Source organism: Idiotropiscis lumnitzeri, unplaced genomic scaffold (assembly GCF_059441095.1).
Source record: "Idiotropiscis lumnitzeri isolate Australia: NSW breed Sydney's pygmy pipehorse unplaced genomic scaffold, RoL_Ilum_1.0 HiC_scaffold_313, whole genome shotgun sequence".
NCBI lineage: Eukaryota > Metazoa > Chordata > Actinopteri > Syngnathiformes > Syngnathidae > Idiotropiscis > Idiotropiscis lumnitzeri.
Genome location: NW_028283851.1, coordinates 10001 through 25000, shown reverse-complemented (window position 1 = coordinate 25000; position 15000 = coordinate 10001). Strand labels below are relative to the sequence as shown.

At 60.2% G+C, this 15000-nt stretch overlaps 1 non-coding gene across 1 annotated transcript in view; it reads left to right on the top strand.

Moving 5' to 3' along the window:
* The first annotated feature begins 14538 nt into the window (after window positions 1-14538).
* Window positions 14539-15000, top strand: part of LOC148314351 (18S ribosomal RNA) — a 1933-nt gene continuing 1471 nt past the window's right edge. The window contains exon 1 of the ribosomal RNA XR_015841813.1: window positions 14539-15000. This exon is cut by the window's right edge and continues 1471 nt beyond it. This is a non-coding gene — a ribosomal RNA (18S ribosomal RNA).

Below are 15000 nucleotides of genomic sequence, written 5' to 3'. Positions count from 1 at the left end.
GGGGTAAGGGGGTTAGGCGACCTGGGGCTGGAGAGGAGCACCTTCCCCGGGCACAGGCAGGGAGCGAGCGCCCCCCAGCTCCATCGCTCCGGGGGTAATAGGCCGGCGTCTGCCACACTTAGCCCGGAAATGAGCACCTTCCCCGGGCACAGGCAGGGAGCGAGCGCCCCCCAGCTCCATCGCTCCGGGGGTAATAGGCCGGCGTCTGCCACACTTAGCCCGGAGATGAGCACCTTCCCCGGGCACAGGCAGGGAGCGAGCGCCCCCCAGCTCCATCGCTCCGGGGGTAATAGGCCGGCGTCTGCCACACTTAGCCCGGAGATGAGCACCTTCCCCGGGCACAGGCAGGGAGCGAGCGCCCCCCAGCTCCATCGCCCCGGGGGTAATAGGCCGGCGTCTGCCACACTTAGCCCGGAGAGGAGCACCTTCCCCGGGCACGGGCGGGGAGCGAGCGCCCCCCAGCTCCATCGCTCTGGGGGTAATAGGCCGGCGTCTGCCACACTTAGGCCGGAGAGGAGCACCTTCCCCGGGCACGGGCGGGGAGCGAGCGCCCCCAGCTCCATCGCTCCGGGGGTAATAGGCCGGCGTCTGTCACACTTAGCCCGAATATGAGCACCTTCCCCGGGCACGGGCGGTGCCAAGCGTCCCCTAAGTTTGCCCAAATGGAAGCTCCGGAGGAGGAGTGCGGGCGTGTGTCACACTTGGCCCGAATAGGAGCACCTTCCCCGGGCACAGGCGGTGCCAAGCGGCCCCTAAGTTTGCCCAAATGGAAGCTCCGGTGGAGGAGTGCATGCTGCATGACAGTGAAGCCGAATAGGAGCACCTTCCCCGGGCACGGGCGGTGCCAAGCGGCCCCTAAGTTTGCCCAAATGGAAGCTCCGGAGGAGGAGTGCATGCTGCCTGACAGTGAAGCCGAATAGGAGCACCTTCCCCGTGCACAGGCGGTGCCAAGCGGCCCCTAAGTTTGCCCTAATGGAAGCTCCGGAGGAGGAGTGCGGGCGTGTGTCACACTTGGCCCGAATAGGAGCACCTTCCCCGGGCACAGACGGTGCCAAGCGGCCCCTAAGTTTGCCCAAATGGAAGCTCCGGAGGAGGAGTGCATGCTGCCTGACAGTGAAGCCGAATATGAGCACCTTCCCCGGGCACAGGCGGTGCCAAGCGGCCCCTAAGTTTGCCCTAATGGAAGCTCCGGGGGAGGAGTGCGGGCGTGTGTCACACTTAGCCCGGAGAGGAGCACCTTCCCCGGGCACAGGCGGTGCCAAGCGGCCCCTAAGTTTGCCCTTATGGAAGCTCCGGAGGATGAGTGCATGCTGCCTGACAGTGAAGCCGAATATGAGCACCTTCCCCGGGCACAGGCGGTGCCAAGCGGCCCCTAAGTTTGCCCTAATGGAAGCTCCGGGGGAGGAGTGCGGGCGTGTGTCACACTTAGCCCGGAGAGGAGCACCTTCCCCGGGCACAGACGGTGCCAAGCGGCCCCTAAGTTTGCCCTTATGGAAGCTCCGGAGGAGGAGTGCGGGCGTGTGTCACACTTGGCCCGAATATGAGCACCTTCCCCGGGCACAGGCGGTGCCAAGCGGCCCCTAAGTTTGCCCAAATGGAAGCTCCGGAGGAGGAGTGCGGGCGTGTGTCACACTTGGCCCGAATATGAGCACCTTCCCCGGGCACAGGCGGTGCCAAGCGGCCCCTAAGTTTGCCCAAATGGAAGCTCCGGAGGAGGAGTGCGGGCGTGTGTCACACTTGGCCCGAATATGAGCACCTTCCCCGGGCACAGACGGTGCCAAGCGGCCCCTAAGTTTGCCCAAATGGAAGCTCCGGAGGAGGAGTGCATGCTGCCTGACAGTGAAGCCGACTATGAGCACCTTCCCCGGGCACAGGCGGTGCCAAGCGGCCCCTAAGTCTACCCTCATGGAAGCTCCGGAGGAGGAGTGCGGGCGTGTGTCACACTTGGCCCGAATATGAGCACCTTCCCCGGGCACAGACGGTGCCAAGCGGCCCCTAAGTTTGCCCAAATGGAAGCTCCGGAGGAGGAGTGCACGCTGTGTGACAGTGAAGCCGAATATGAGCACCTTCCCCGGGCACAGGCGGTGCCAAGCGGCCCCTAAGTCTACCCTTATGGAAGCTCCGGAGGAGGAGTGCGGGCGTGTGTCACACTTGGCCCGAATAGGAGCACCTTCCCCGGGCACAGACGGTGCCAAGCGGCCCCTAAGTTTGCCCTTATGGAAGCTCCGGAGGAGGAGTGCATGCTGTGTGACAGTGAAGCCGAATAGGAGCACCTTCCCCGTGCACAGGCGGTGCCAAGCGGCCCCTAAGTTTGCCCTAATGGAAGCTCCGGAGGAGGAGTGCGGGCGTGTGTCACACTTGGCCCGAATAGGAGCACCTTCCCCGGGCACAGACGGTGCCAAGCGGCCCCTAAGTTTGCCCAAATGGAAGCTCCGGAGGAGGAGTGCATGCTGCCTGACAGTGAAGCCGAATATGAGCACCTTCCCCGGGCACAGGCGGTGCCAAGCGGCCCCTAAGTTTGCCCTAATGGAAGCTCCGGAGGAGGAGTGCGGGCGTGTGTCACACTTAGCCCGGAGAGGAGCACCTTCCCCGGGCACAGGCGGTGCCAAGTGGCCCCTAAGTTTGCCCTAATGGAAGCTCCGGACAGTGAAGCCGAATATGAGCACCTTCCCCGGGCACAGGCGGTGCCAAGTGGCCCCTAAGTCTACCCTCATGGAAGCTCCGGAGGAGGAGTGCATGCTGTGTGACAGTGAAGCCGAATAGGAGCACCTTCCCCGGGCACAGACGGTGCCAAGCGGCCCCTAAGTTTGCCCTTATGGAAGCTCCGGAGGAGGAGTGCATGCTGTGTGACAGTGAAGCCGAATAGGAGCACCTTCCCCGGGCACAGACGGTGCCAAGCGGCCCCTAAGTTTGCCCTTATGGAAGCTCCGGAGGAGGAGTGCATGCTGTGTGACAGTGAAGCCGAATAGGAGCACCTTCCCCGGGCACAGACGGTGCCAAGCGGCCCCTAAGTTTGCCCTTATGGAAGCTCCGGAGGAGGAGTGCGGGCGTGTGTCACACTTGGCCCGAATATGAGCACCTTCCCCGGGCACAGACGGTGCCAAGCGGCCCCTAAGTCTACCCTCATGGAAGCTCCGGAGGAGGAGTGCGGGCGTGTGTCACACTTGGCCCGAATATGAGCACCTTCCCCGGGCACAGACGGTGCCAAGCGGCCCCTAAGTTTGCCCAAATGGAAGCTCCGGAGGAGGAGTGCACGCTGTGTGACAGTGAAGCCGAATATGAGCACCTTCCCCGGGCACAGGCGGTGCCAAGCGGCCCCTAAGTTTGCCCAAATGGAAGCTCCGGAGGAGGAGTGCATGCTGCCTGACAGTGAAGCCGAATATGAGCACCTTCCCCGGGCACAGACGGTGCCAAGCGGCCCCTAAGTTTGCCCAAATGGAAGCTCCGGAGGAGGAGTGCATGCTGCATGACAGTGAAGCCGAATAGGAGCACCTTCCCCGGGCACGGGCGGTGCCAAGCGGCCCCTAAGTTTGCCCAAATGGAAGCTCCGGAGGAGGAGTGCATGCTGCCTGACAGTGAAGCCGAATAGGAGCACCTTCCCCGTGCACAGGCGGTGCCAAGCGGCCCCTAAGTTTGCCCTAATGGAAGCTCCGGAGGAGGAGTGCGGGCGTGTGTCACACTTGGCCCGAATAGGAGCACCTTCCCCGGGCACAGACGGTGCCAAGCGGCCCCTAAGTTTGCCCAAATGGAAGCTCCGGAGGAGGAGTGCACGCTGTGTGACAGTGAAGCCGAATATGAGCACCTTCCCCGGGCACAGGCGGTGCCAAGCGGCCCCTAAGTCTACCCTTATGGAAGCTCCGGAGGAGGAGTGCGGGCGTGTGTCACACTTGGCCCGAATAGGAGCACCTTCCCCGGGCACAGACGGTGCCAAGCGGCCCCTAAGTTTGCCCTTATGGAAGCTCCGGAGGAGGAGTGCATGCTGTGTGACAGTGAAGCCGAATAGGAGCACCTTCCCCGTGCACAGGCGGTGCCAAGCGGCCCCTAAGTTTGCCCTAATGGAAGCTCCGGAGGAGGAGTGCGGGCGTGTGTCACACTTGGCCCGAATAGGAGCACCTTCCCCGGGCACAGACGGTGCCAAGCGGCCCCTAAGTTTGCCCAAATGGAAGCTCCGGAGGAGGAGTGCATGCTGCCTGACAGTGAAGCCGAATATGAGCACCTTCCCCGGGCACAGGCGGTGCCAAGCGGCCCCTAAGTTTGCCCTAATGGAAGCTCCGGAGGAGGAGTGCGGGCGTGTGTCACACTTAGCCCGGAGAGGAGCACCTTCCCCGGGCACAGGCGGTGCCAAGTGGCCCCTAAGTTTGCCCTAATGGAAGCTCCGGACAGTGAAGCCGAATATGAGCACCTTCCCCGGGCACAGGCGGTGCCAAGTGGCCCCTAAGTCTACCCTCATGGAAGCTCCGGAGGAGGAGTGCATGCTGTGTGACAGTGAAGCCGAATAGGAGCACCTTCCCCGGGCACAGACGGTGCCAAGCGGCCCCTAAGTTTGCCCTTATGGAAGCTCCGGAGGAGGAGTGCATGCTGTGTGACAGTGAAGCCGAATAGGAGCACCTTCCCCGGGCACAGACGGTGCCAAGCGGCCCCTAAGTTTGCCCTTATGGAAGCTCCGGAGGAGGAGTGCATGCTGTGTGACAGTGAAGCCGAATAGGAGCACCTTCCCCGGGCACAGACGGTGCCAAGCGGCCCCTAAGTTTGCCCTTATGGAAGCTCCGGAGGAGGAGTGCGGGCGTGTGTCACACTTGGCCCGAATATGAGCACCTTCCCCGGGCACAGACGGTGCCAAGCGGCCCCTAAGTCTACCCTCATGGAAGCTCCGGAGGAGGAGTGCGGGCGTGTGTCACACTTGGCCCGAATATGAGCACCTTCCCCGGGCACAGACGGTGCCAAGCGGCCCCTAAGTTTGCCCAAATGGAAGCTCCGGAGGAGGAGTGCACGCTGTGTGACAGTGAAGCCGAATATGAGCACCTTCCCCGGGCACAGGCGGTGCCAAGCGGCCCCTAAGTTTGCCCAAATGGAAGCTCCGGAGGAGGAGTGCATGCTGCCTGACAGTGAAGCCGAATATGAGCACCTTCCCCGGGCACAGACGGTGCCAAGCGGCCCCTAAGTTTGCCCAAATGGAAGCTCCGGAGGAGGAGTGCATGCTGCATGACAGTGAAGCCGAATAGGAGCACCTTCCCCGGGCACAGACGGTGCCAAGCGGCCCCTAAGTTTGCCCTAATGGAAGCTCCGGAGGAGGAGTGCATGCTGCCTGACAGTGAAGCCGAATATGAGCACCTTCCCCGGGCACAGGCGGTGCCAAGCGGCCCCTAAGTTTGCCCAAATGGAAGCTCCGGAGGAGGAGTGCATGCTGCCTGACAGTGAAGCCGAATATGAGCACCTTCCCCGGGCACAGGCGGTGCCAAGCGGCCCCTAAGTTTGCCCAAATGGAAGCTCCGGAGGAGGAGTGCGGGCGTGTGTCACACTTGGCCCGAATATGAGCACCTTCCCCGGGCACAGGCGGTGCCAAGCGGCCCCTAAGTTTACCCTCATGGAAACTCCGGAGGAGGAGGGCGGGCGTGTGTCACACTTGGCCCGAATATGAGGACCTTCCCCGGGCACAGGCCGTGCCAAGCGGCCCCTAAGTCTACCCTTATGGAAGCTCCGGAGGAGGAGTGCATGCTGCCTGACAGTGAAGCCGAATAGGAGCACCTTCCCCGGGCACAGACGGTGCCAAGCGGCCCCTAAGTTTGCCCTTATGGAAGCTCCGGAGGAGGAGTGCATGCTGTGTGACAGTGAAGCCGAATAGGAGCACCTTCCCCGGGCACAGACGGTGCCAAGCGGCCCCTAAGTCTACCCTTATGGAAGCTCCGGAGGAGGAGTGCGGGCGTGTGTCACACTTGGCCCGAATAGGAGCACCTTCCCCGGGCACAGACGGTGCCAAGCGGCCCCTAAGTTTGCCCTTATGGAAGCTCCGGAGGAGGAGTGCATGCTGTGTGACAGTGAAGCCGAATAGGAGCACCTTCCCCGTGCACAGGCGGTGCCAAGCGGCCCCTAAGTTTGCCCTAATGGAAGCTCCGGAGGAGGAGTGCGGGCGTGTGTCACACTTGGCCCGAATAGGAGCACCTTCCCCGGGCACAGACGGTGCCAAGCGGCCCCTAAGTTTGCCCAAATGGAAGCTCCGGAGGAGGAGTGCATGCTGCCTGACAGTGAAGCCGAATATGAGCACCTTCCCCGGGCACAGGCGGTGCCAAGCGGCCCCTAAGTTTGCCCTAATGGAAGCTCCGGAGGAGGAGTGCGGGCGTGTGTCACACTTAGCCCGGAGAGGAGCACCTTCCCCGGGCACAGGCGGTGCCAAGTGGCCCCTAAGTTTGCCCTAATGGAAGCTCCGGACAGTGAAGCCGAATATGAGCACCTTCCCCGGGCACAGGCGGTGCCAAGCGGCCCCTAAGTCTACCCTCATGGAAGCTCCGGAGGAGGAGTGCATGCTGTGTGACAGTGAAGCCGAATAGGAGCACCTTCCCCGGGCACAGACGGTGCCAAGCGGCCCCTAAGTTTGCCCTTATGGAAGCTCCGGAGGAGGAGTGCATGCTGTGTGACAGTGAAGCCGAATAGGAGCACCTTCCCCGGGCACAGACGGTGCCAAGCGGCCCCTAAGTTTGCCCTTATGGAAGCTCCGGAGGAGGAGTGCATGCTGTGTGACAGTGAAGCCGAATAGGAGCACCTTCCCCGGGCACAGACGGTGCCAAGCGGCCCCTAAGTTTGCCCTTATGGAAGCTCCGGAGGAGGAGTGCGGGCGTGTGTCACACTTGGCCCGAATATGAGCACCTTCCCCGGGCACAGACGGTGCCAAGCGGCCCCTAAGTCTACCCTCATGGAAGCTCCGGAGGAGGAGTGCGGGCGTGTGTCACACTTGGCCCGAATATGAGCACCTTCCCCGGGCACAGACGGTGCCAAGCGGCCCCTAAGTTTGCCCAAATGGAAGCTCCGGAGGAGGAGTGCACGCTGTGTGACAGTGAAGCCGAATATGAGCACCTTCCCCGGGCACAGGCGGTGCCAAGCGGCCCCTAAGTTTGCCCAAATGGAAGCTCCGGAGGAGGAGTGCATGCTGCCTGACAGTGAAGCCGAATATGAGCACCTTCCCCGGGCACAGACGGTGCCAAGCGGCCCCTAAGTTTGCCCAAATGGAAGCTCCGGAGGAGGAGTGCGGGCGTGTGTCACACTTGGCCCGAATAGGAGCACCTTCCCCGGGCACGGGCGGTGCCAAGCGGCCCCTAAGTTTGCCCAAATGGAAGCTCCGGAGGAGGAGTGCATGCTGCCTGACAGTGAAGCCGAATATGAGCACCTTCCCCGGGCACAGGCGGTGCCAAGCGGCCCCTAAGTCTACCCTAATGGAAGCTCCGGAGGAGGAGGGCGGGCGTGTGTCACACTTGGCCCGAATAGGAGCACCTTCCCCGGGCACAGGCGGTGCAAAGCGGCCCCTAAGTCGGTAAAGGTTGAAATAAGTAAATAAATACAAAAAGGACGAGGGGGGAAAAAAAAAGGCAAAAACGTATAAAATTCCCCCATTCATTTCAATGGGCTCGGCCGAATTGGGCTTGCGGGACCGCCGAGGGCACGCCGGAGGGCGGTTGAGTCGGTAAAAGTTGAAATAAATGAATAAATACAAAAAGGACGAGGGGGGGGGAAAAAAAGGCAAAAACGTATAAAATTCCCCCATTCATTTCAATGGGCTCGGCCGAATTGGGCTTGCGGGACCGCCGAGGGCACGCCGGAGGGCGGTTGAGTCGGTAAAAGTTGAAATAAATGAATAAATACAAAAAGAACGAGGGGGGGGGGAAAAAGGCAAAAACGTATAAAATTCCCCCATTCATTTCAATGGGCTCGGCCGAATTGGGCTTGCGGGACCGCCGAGGGCACGCCGGAGGGCGGTTGAGTCGGTAAAAGTTGAAATAAATGAATAAATACAAAAAGAACGAGGGGGGGGGGGAAAAAGGCAAAAACGTATAAAATTCCCCCATTCATTTCAATGGGCTCGGCCGAATTGGGCTTGCGGGACCGCCGAGGGCACGCCGGAGGGCGGTTGAGTCGGTAAAAGTTGAAATAAATGAATAAATACAAAAAGGACGAGGGGGGAAAAAAAAAGGCAAAAACGTATAAAATTCCCCCATTCATTTCAATGGGCTCGGCCGAATTGGGCTTGCGGGACCGCCGAGGGCACGCCGGAGGGCGGTTGAGTCGGTAAAAGTTGAAATAAATGAATAAATACAAAAAGGACGAGGGGGGGGGGAAATAAGGCAAAAACGTATAAAATTCCCCCATTCATTTCAATGGGCTCGGCCGAATTGGGCTTGCGGGACCGCCGAGGGCACGCCGGAGGGCGGTTGAGTCGGTAAAAGTTGAAATAAATGAATAAATACAAAAAGGACGAGGGGGGGGGAAATAAGGCAAAAACGTATAAAATTCCCCCATTCATTTCAATGGGCTCGGCCGAATTGGGCTTGCGGGACCGCCGAGGGCACGCCGGAGGGCGGTTGAGTCGGTAAAAGTTGAAATAAATGAATAAATACAAAAAGGACGAGGGGGGGAAAAAAAAGGCAAAAACGTATAAAATTCCCCCATTCATTTCAATGGGCTCGGCCGAATTGGGCTTGCGGGACCGCCGAGGGCACGCCGGAGGGCGGTTGAGTCGGTAAAAGTTGAAATAAATGAATAAATACAAAAAGGACGAGGGGGGGGGAAATAAGGCAAAAACGTATAAAATTCCCCCATTCATTTCAATGGGCTCGGCCGAATTGGGCTTGCGGGACCGCCGAGGGCACGCCGGAGGGCGGTTGAGTCGGTAAAAGTTGAAATAAATGAATAAATACAAAAAGGACGAGGGGGGGAGAAAAAAAGGCAAAAACGTATAAAATTCCCCCATTCATTTCAATGGGCTCGGCCGAATTGGGCTTGCGGGACCGCCGAGGGCACGCCGGAGGGCGGTTGAGTCGGTAAAAGTTGAAATAAATGAATAAATACAAAAAGAACGAGGGGGGGGGAAAAAAGGCAAAAACGTATAAAATTCCCCCATTCATTTCAATGGGCTCGGCCGAATTGGGCTTGCGGGACCGCCGAGGGCACGCCGGAGGGCGGTTGAGTCGGTAAAAGTTGAAATAAATGAATAAATACAAAAAGAACGAGGGGGGAAAAAAAAGGCAAAAACGTATAAAATTCCCCCATTCATTTCAATGGGCTCGGCTAAAATGGGCCTGCAGTACTGCCGAGAGGCCGCCGGAGGACGCCCTAGTAGGCAAACGTTGATCCCCACACACGAGGGGTCAGTTAGGCGACCAGGGGTAGCGTTTAGGCGACCAGGGGTAGCGTTTAGGTGACCAGGGGAAGCGTTTAGGCGACCAGGGGTAGCGTTTAGGCGACCAGGGGTAGCGTTTAGGCGACCAGGGGTAGCTTTTAGGCGACCAGGGGTAGCTTTTAGGCGACCAGGGGTAGCTTTTAGGCGACCAGGGGTAGCGTTTAGGCGACCAGGGGCGTTGCAGTTCCGCCGAATTGCATTAGGGGCGCTGCAGTAGGCAAACGTTCTTCCCCCCTAGTCAGAGGGTCATTTGCCTACTTCCCAGGTTTACCCGGGTTTTCCAAAACACCTGGGGCACATTTTCAGGGATCACGTTTTTAGAAACAAAAATATTCATAATTTCTTCTAAGTCCCCTTTCCAGCGGGGAACTTTGAAACATTGTATCCGACCACTGAAGGCTGTTGGCGGGCACGGCGCGGCAAACAGCCCGCACTCAGGCATGGAGCTCCGGGGAAAGTTGCCTAATTTCTTCTAAGTCCCCTTTCCAGCGGGGAACTTTGAAACATTGTATCCGACCGTGGAAGGCTGTTGGCGGGCGCGGCGCGGCTCATAGCCGGCCCTCGGGCACGGAGCTCCGGGTGAATTTTCACAAATTTCTTCTAAGTCCCCTTTCCAGCGGGGAACTTTGAAACATTGTATCCGACCGTGGAAGGCTGTTGGCGGGCACGGCGCGGCTCATAGCCGGCCCTCGGGCACGGAGCTCCGGGTGAATTTTCACAAATTTCTTCTAAGTCCTCTTTCCAGCGGGGAACTTTGAAACATTGTATCCGACCGTGGAAGGCTGTTGGCGGGCACGGCGCGGCTCATAGCCGGCCCTCGGGCACGGAGCTCCGGGTGAATTTTCACAAATTTCTTCTAAGTCCCCTTTCCAGCGGGGAACTTTGAAACATTGTATCCGACCGTGGAAAGCTGTTGGCGGGCGCGGCGCGGCTCATAGCCGGCCCTCGGGCACGGAGCTCCGGGTGAATTTTCACAAATTTCTTCTAAGTCCCCTTTCCAGCGGGGAACTTTGAAACATTGTATCCGACCGTGGAAGGCTGTTGGCGGGCGCGGCGCGGCTCATAGCCGGCCCTCAGGCACGGAGCTCCGGGTGAATTTTACTCAATTCTTCTAAGTCCCCTTTCCAGCGGGGAACTTTGAAACATTGTATCCGACCGTGGAAGGCTGTTGGCGGGCACGGCGCGGCTCATAGCCGGCCCTCGGGCACGGAGCTCCGGGTGAATTTTCACAAATTTCTTCTAAGTCCCCTTTCCAGCGGGGAACTTTGAAACATTGTATCCGACCGTGGAAGGCTGTTGGCGGGCACGGCGCGGCTCATAGCCGGCCCTCGGGCACGGAGCTCCGGGTGAATTTTCACAAATTTCTTCTAAGTCCCCTTTCCAGCGGGGAACTTTGAAACATTGTATCCGACCGTGGAAGGCTGTTGGCGGGCACGGCGCGGCTCATAGCCGGCCCTCAGGCACGGAGCTCCGGGTGAATTTTCACAAATTTCTTCTAAGTCCCCTTTCCAGCGGGGAACTTTGAAACATTGTATCCGACCGTGGAAGGCTGTTGGCGGGCGCGGCGCGGCTCATAGCCGGCCCTCGGGCACGGAGCTCCGGGTGAATTTTTACAAATTTCTTCTAAGTCCCCTTTCCAGCGGGGAACTTTGAAACATTGTATCCGACCGTGGAAGGCTGTTGGCGGGCACGGCGCGGCTCATAGCCGGCCCTCAGGCACGGAGCTCCGGGTGAATTTTACAAATTTCTTCTAAGTCCCCTTTCCAGCGGGGAACTTTGAAACATTGTATCCGACCGTGGAAGGCTGTTGGCGGGCACGGCGCGGCTCATAGCCGGCCCTCGGGCACGGAGCTCCGGGTGAATTTTTACAAATTTCTTCTAAGTCCCCTTTCCAGCGGGGAACTTTGAAACATTGTATCCGACCGTGGAAGGCTGTTGGCGGGCACGGCGCGGCTCATAGCCGGCCCTCAGGCACGGAGCTCCGGGTGAATTTTACAAATTTCTTCTAAGTCCCCTTTCCAGCGGGGAACTTTGAAACATTGTATCCGACCGTGGAAGGCTGTTGGCGGGCACGGCGCGGCTCATAGCCGGCCCTCGGGCACGGAGCTCCGGGTGAATTTTTACAAATTTCTTCTAAGTCCCCTTTCCAGCGGGGAACTTTGAAACATTGTATCCGACCGTGGAAGGCTGTTGGCGGGCACGGCGCGGCTCATAGCCGGCCCTCGGGCACGGAGCTCCGGATGAATTTTTACAAATTTCTTCTAAGTCCCCTTTCCAGCGGGGAACTTTGAAACATTGTATCCGACCGTGGAAGGCTGTTGGCGGGCACGGCGCGGCTCATAGCCGGCCCTCGGGCACGGAGCTCCGGGTGAATTTTACTCAATTCTTCTAAGTCCCCTTTCCAGCGGGGAACTTTGAAACATTGTATCCGACCGTGGAAGGCTGTTGGCGGGCGCGGCGCGGCTCACAGCCCGCCCTCAGGCACGGAGCTCCGGGGAAATTTGCCTCATTTCTTCTAAGTCCCCTTTCCAGCGGGGAACTTTCAAACATTGTATCCGACCACTGAAGGCTGTTGGCGGGCGCGGCGATGCTCACAGCCCGCCCTCAGGCACGGAGCTCCGGGGAAATTTGCCTCATTTCTTCTAAGTCCCCTTTCCAGCGGGGACCTTTCAAACATTGTATCCGACCACTGAAGGCTGTTGGCGGGCGCGGCGCGGCTCACAGCCCGCCCTCAGGCACGGAGCTCCGGGGAAATTTGCCTCATTTCTTCTAAGTCCCCTTTCCAGCGGGGACCTTTCAAACATTGTATCCGACCAAAGGAAGGCTGTTGGCGGACGCGGCGCGGCTCACAGCCCGCCCTCAGGCACGGAGCTCCGGGGAAATTTGCCTCATTTCTTCTAAGTCCCCTTTCCAGCGGGGAACTTTCAAACATTGTATCCGACCACTGAAGGCTGTTGGCGGACGCGGCGCGGCTCACAGCCCGCCCTCAGGCACGGAGCTCCGGGGAAATTTGCCTCATTTCTTCTAAGTCCCCTTTCCAGCGGGGACCTTTCAAACATTGTATCCGACCACTGAAGGCTGTTGGCGGACGCGGCGCGGCTCACAGCCCGCCCTCAGGCACGGAGCTCCGGGGGAATTTGCCCCCTCATTTCTTCTAAGTCCCCTTTAGGCGACCAGGGGTTGACAATTTAGGTGACCAGGGGTTGACAATTTAGGCGACCAGGGGTGACTTTTAGGCGACCAGGGGTGAGGTTTAGGCGACCAGGGGTGAGGTTTAGGCGACCAGGGGTGAGGTTTAGGCGACCAGGGGTAGCGTTTAGGCGACCAGGGGCGTTGCAGTTCCGCCGAATTGCATTAGGGGCGCTGCAGTAGGCAAACGTTTTTCCCCCTAGTCAGAGGGTCATTTGCCTACTTCCCAGGTTTACCCGGGTTTTCCAAAACACCTGGGGCACATTTTTAGGAACCACGTTTTTAGAAACAAAAATTCTTCTATGTCCACCTCCGTGAAAGAAATTGCCCAATGGTTCCCGCGGAAGAGAGCTGCCAGGCGGACGCATACTGCAATAACGGCCGCCCTGGCGCTCTGGTGGATGTTATCCTCGAAATTTCTTCTATGTGCCCATTCCAGCGGGCAACTTGCGAACAATGGTGTCCGACCATGGAAGGCTGTTGGCGGACGCGGCGCGGCTCACAGCCCGCCCTCAGGCACGGAGCTCCGGGGGAATTTTCCCCTCATTTCTTCTAAGTCCCCATTCCAGCGGGGAGCTTGCAAACGTGGTATCCGACCACTGAAGGCTGTTGGCGGGCACGGCCCCACCAGCGCAACACGGCACTTCCTATGACTCGGGTCCGACGCAGGAGGAGCGGTCCTCCCGGCCCCACCACACGGCACTTCCTATGACTCGGGTCCGACGCAGGAGGAGCGGTCCTCCCGGCCCCGCCACACGGCACTTCCTATGACTCGGGTCCGACGCAGGAGGAGCGGTCCTCCCGGCCCCGCCACACGGCACTTCCTATGACTCGGGTCCGACGCAGGAGGAGCGGTCCTCCCGGCCCCGCCACACGGCACTTCCCATGACTCGGGTCCGACGCAGGAGGAGCGGTCCTCCCGGCCCCACCACCGCCACACGGCACTTCCCATGACCCGGGTCCGACGCAGGAGGAGCGGTCCTCCCGGCCCCACCGCAGCACACACAACCACTGACCGATTGGCAATCATGACCCGCCATCGGAGGGCCCCTGCCGGCCCCGGCCTCGCGCCGGGGTGTTCGGGTGGACGGTTCCTTCGGCCTGCGGGTCGACCTCTGAGCGTTGGCCGGCACCGCAGCACCGCAGCACACACATAACCACTGACCGATTGGCAATCATGACCCGCCATCGGAGGGCCCCTGCCGGCCCCGGCCTCGCGCCGGGGTGTTCGGGTGGACGGTTCCTTCGGCCTGCGGGTCGACCTCTGAGCGTTGGCCGGCACCGCAGCACACACACAACCACTGACCGATTGGCAATCATGACCCGCCATCGGAGGGCCCCTGCCGGCCCCGGCCTCGCGCCGGGGTGTTCGGGTGGACGGTTCCTTCGGCCTGCGGATCGACCTCTAGCGCACCAACCAGCGCGAAACCGCTTTCGTCGCGAGACCGAGACGACCCTGTCGCGTGCCCGTCGGCCACACGGGCCCAGAGATGCCCTACACGGGAGTTCCGCCGCGCTCGCGGGTGCCCCGCCACGAGAGGGGTGCGGGAGCCCAGGCCCGCGTCAGCCGAGCGGTCCTTTCCGAAAAAGCATGTTTCTCAAACCCTACCGGCGTCTGTCAGAAGACGCCGCCTCCGAGTGCGTGTTGCGGTCGCGGGCGTGCGGGCGGCTCCGGCTCCCTCCCGCGACTGACCGCCACGCGGTAACGCGGCCTCTACGGACCGAGTACATACCGAGGCCCAGCCGACTTCCTCACCGCGCACGGGGGCTGAATCGGTAACGGAAATTTCGGTAGCCCACGTCCGAAAAAAATGAGAGAGAAAAAACAACGAGGGAGGCTGGGGTGCCGCCGGGGGTAACCCCGCGGGAGGCCGTCTCCCGCGGGCGCCGCCCGGTCCCCGCGCCCGGCTCCCCGCTCAGCTCCGGTTCCAATGCAAGAAACACAGACCGCCGGACGCGAGGGCTACCTGGTTGATCCTGCCAGTAGCATATGCTTGTCTCAAAGATTAAGCCATGCAAGTCTAAGTACACACGGTTCCGATACAGTGAAACTGCGAATGGCTCATTAAATCAGTTATGGTTCCTTTGATCGCTCCACCGTTACTTGGATAACTGTGGCAATTCTAGAGCTAATACATGCAAACGAGCGCCGACCCGTCTCCGCGGGGACGCGCGCATTTATCAGACCCAAAACCCACGCGGGTTCGGTTTGCCGCGGTGCAGCGGGCCCGCCGGCTTTCACAGCCGGCGGGCTGTCGGTCTCCGCGGTGCCGCCGGCCCGGCCCCCCCTTTGGTGACTCTAGATAACGCCCGAGCCGATCGCCGGCCCCCCCGCGGCGGCGACGTCTCATTCGAATGTCTGCCCTATCAACTTTCGATGGTACTTTCTGCGCCTACCATGGTGACAACGGGTAACGGGGAATCAG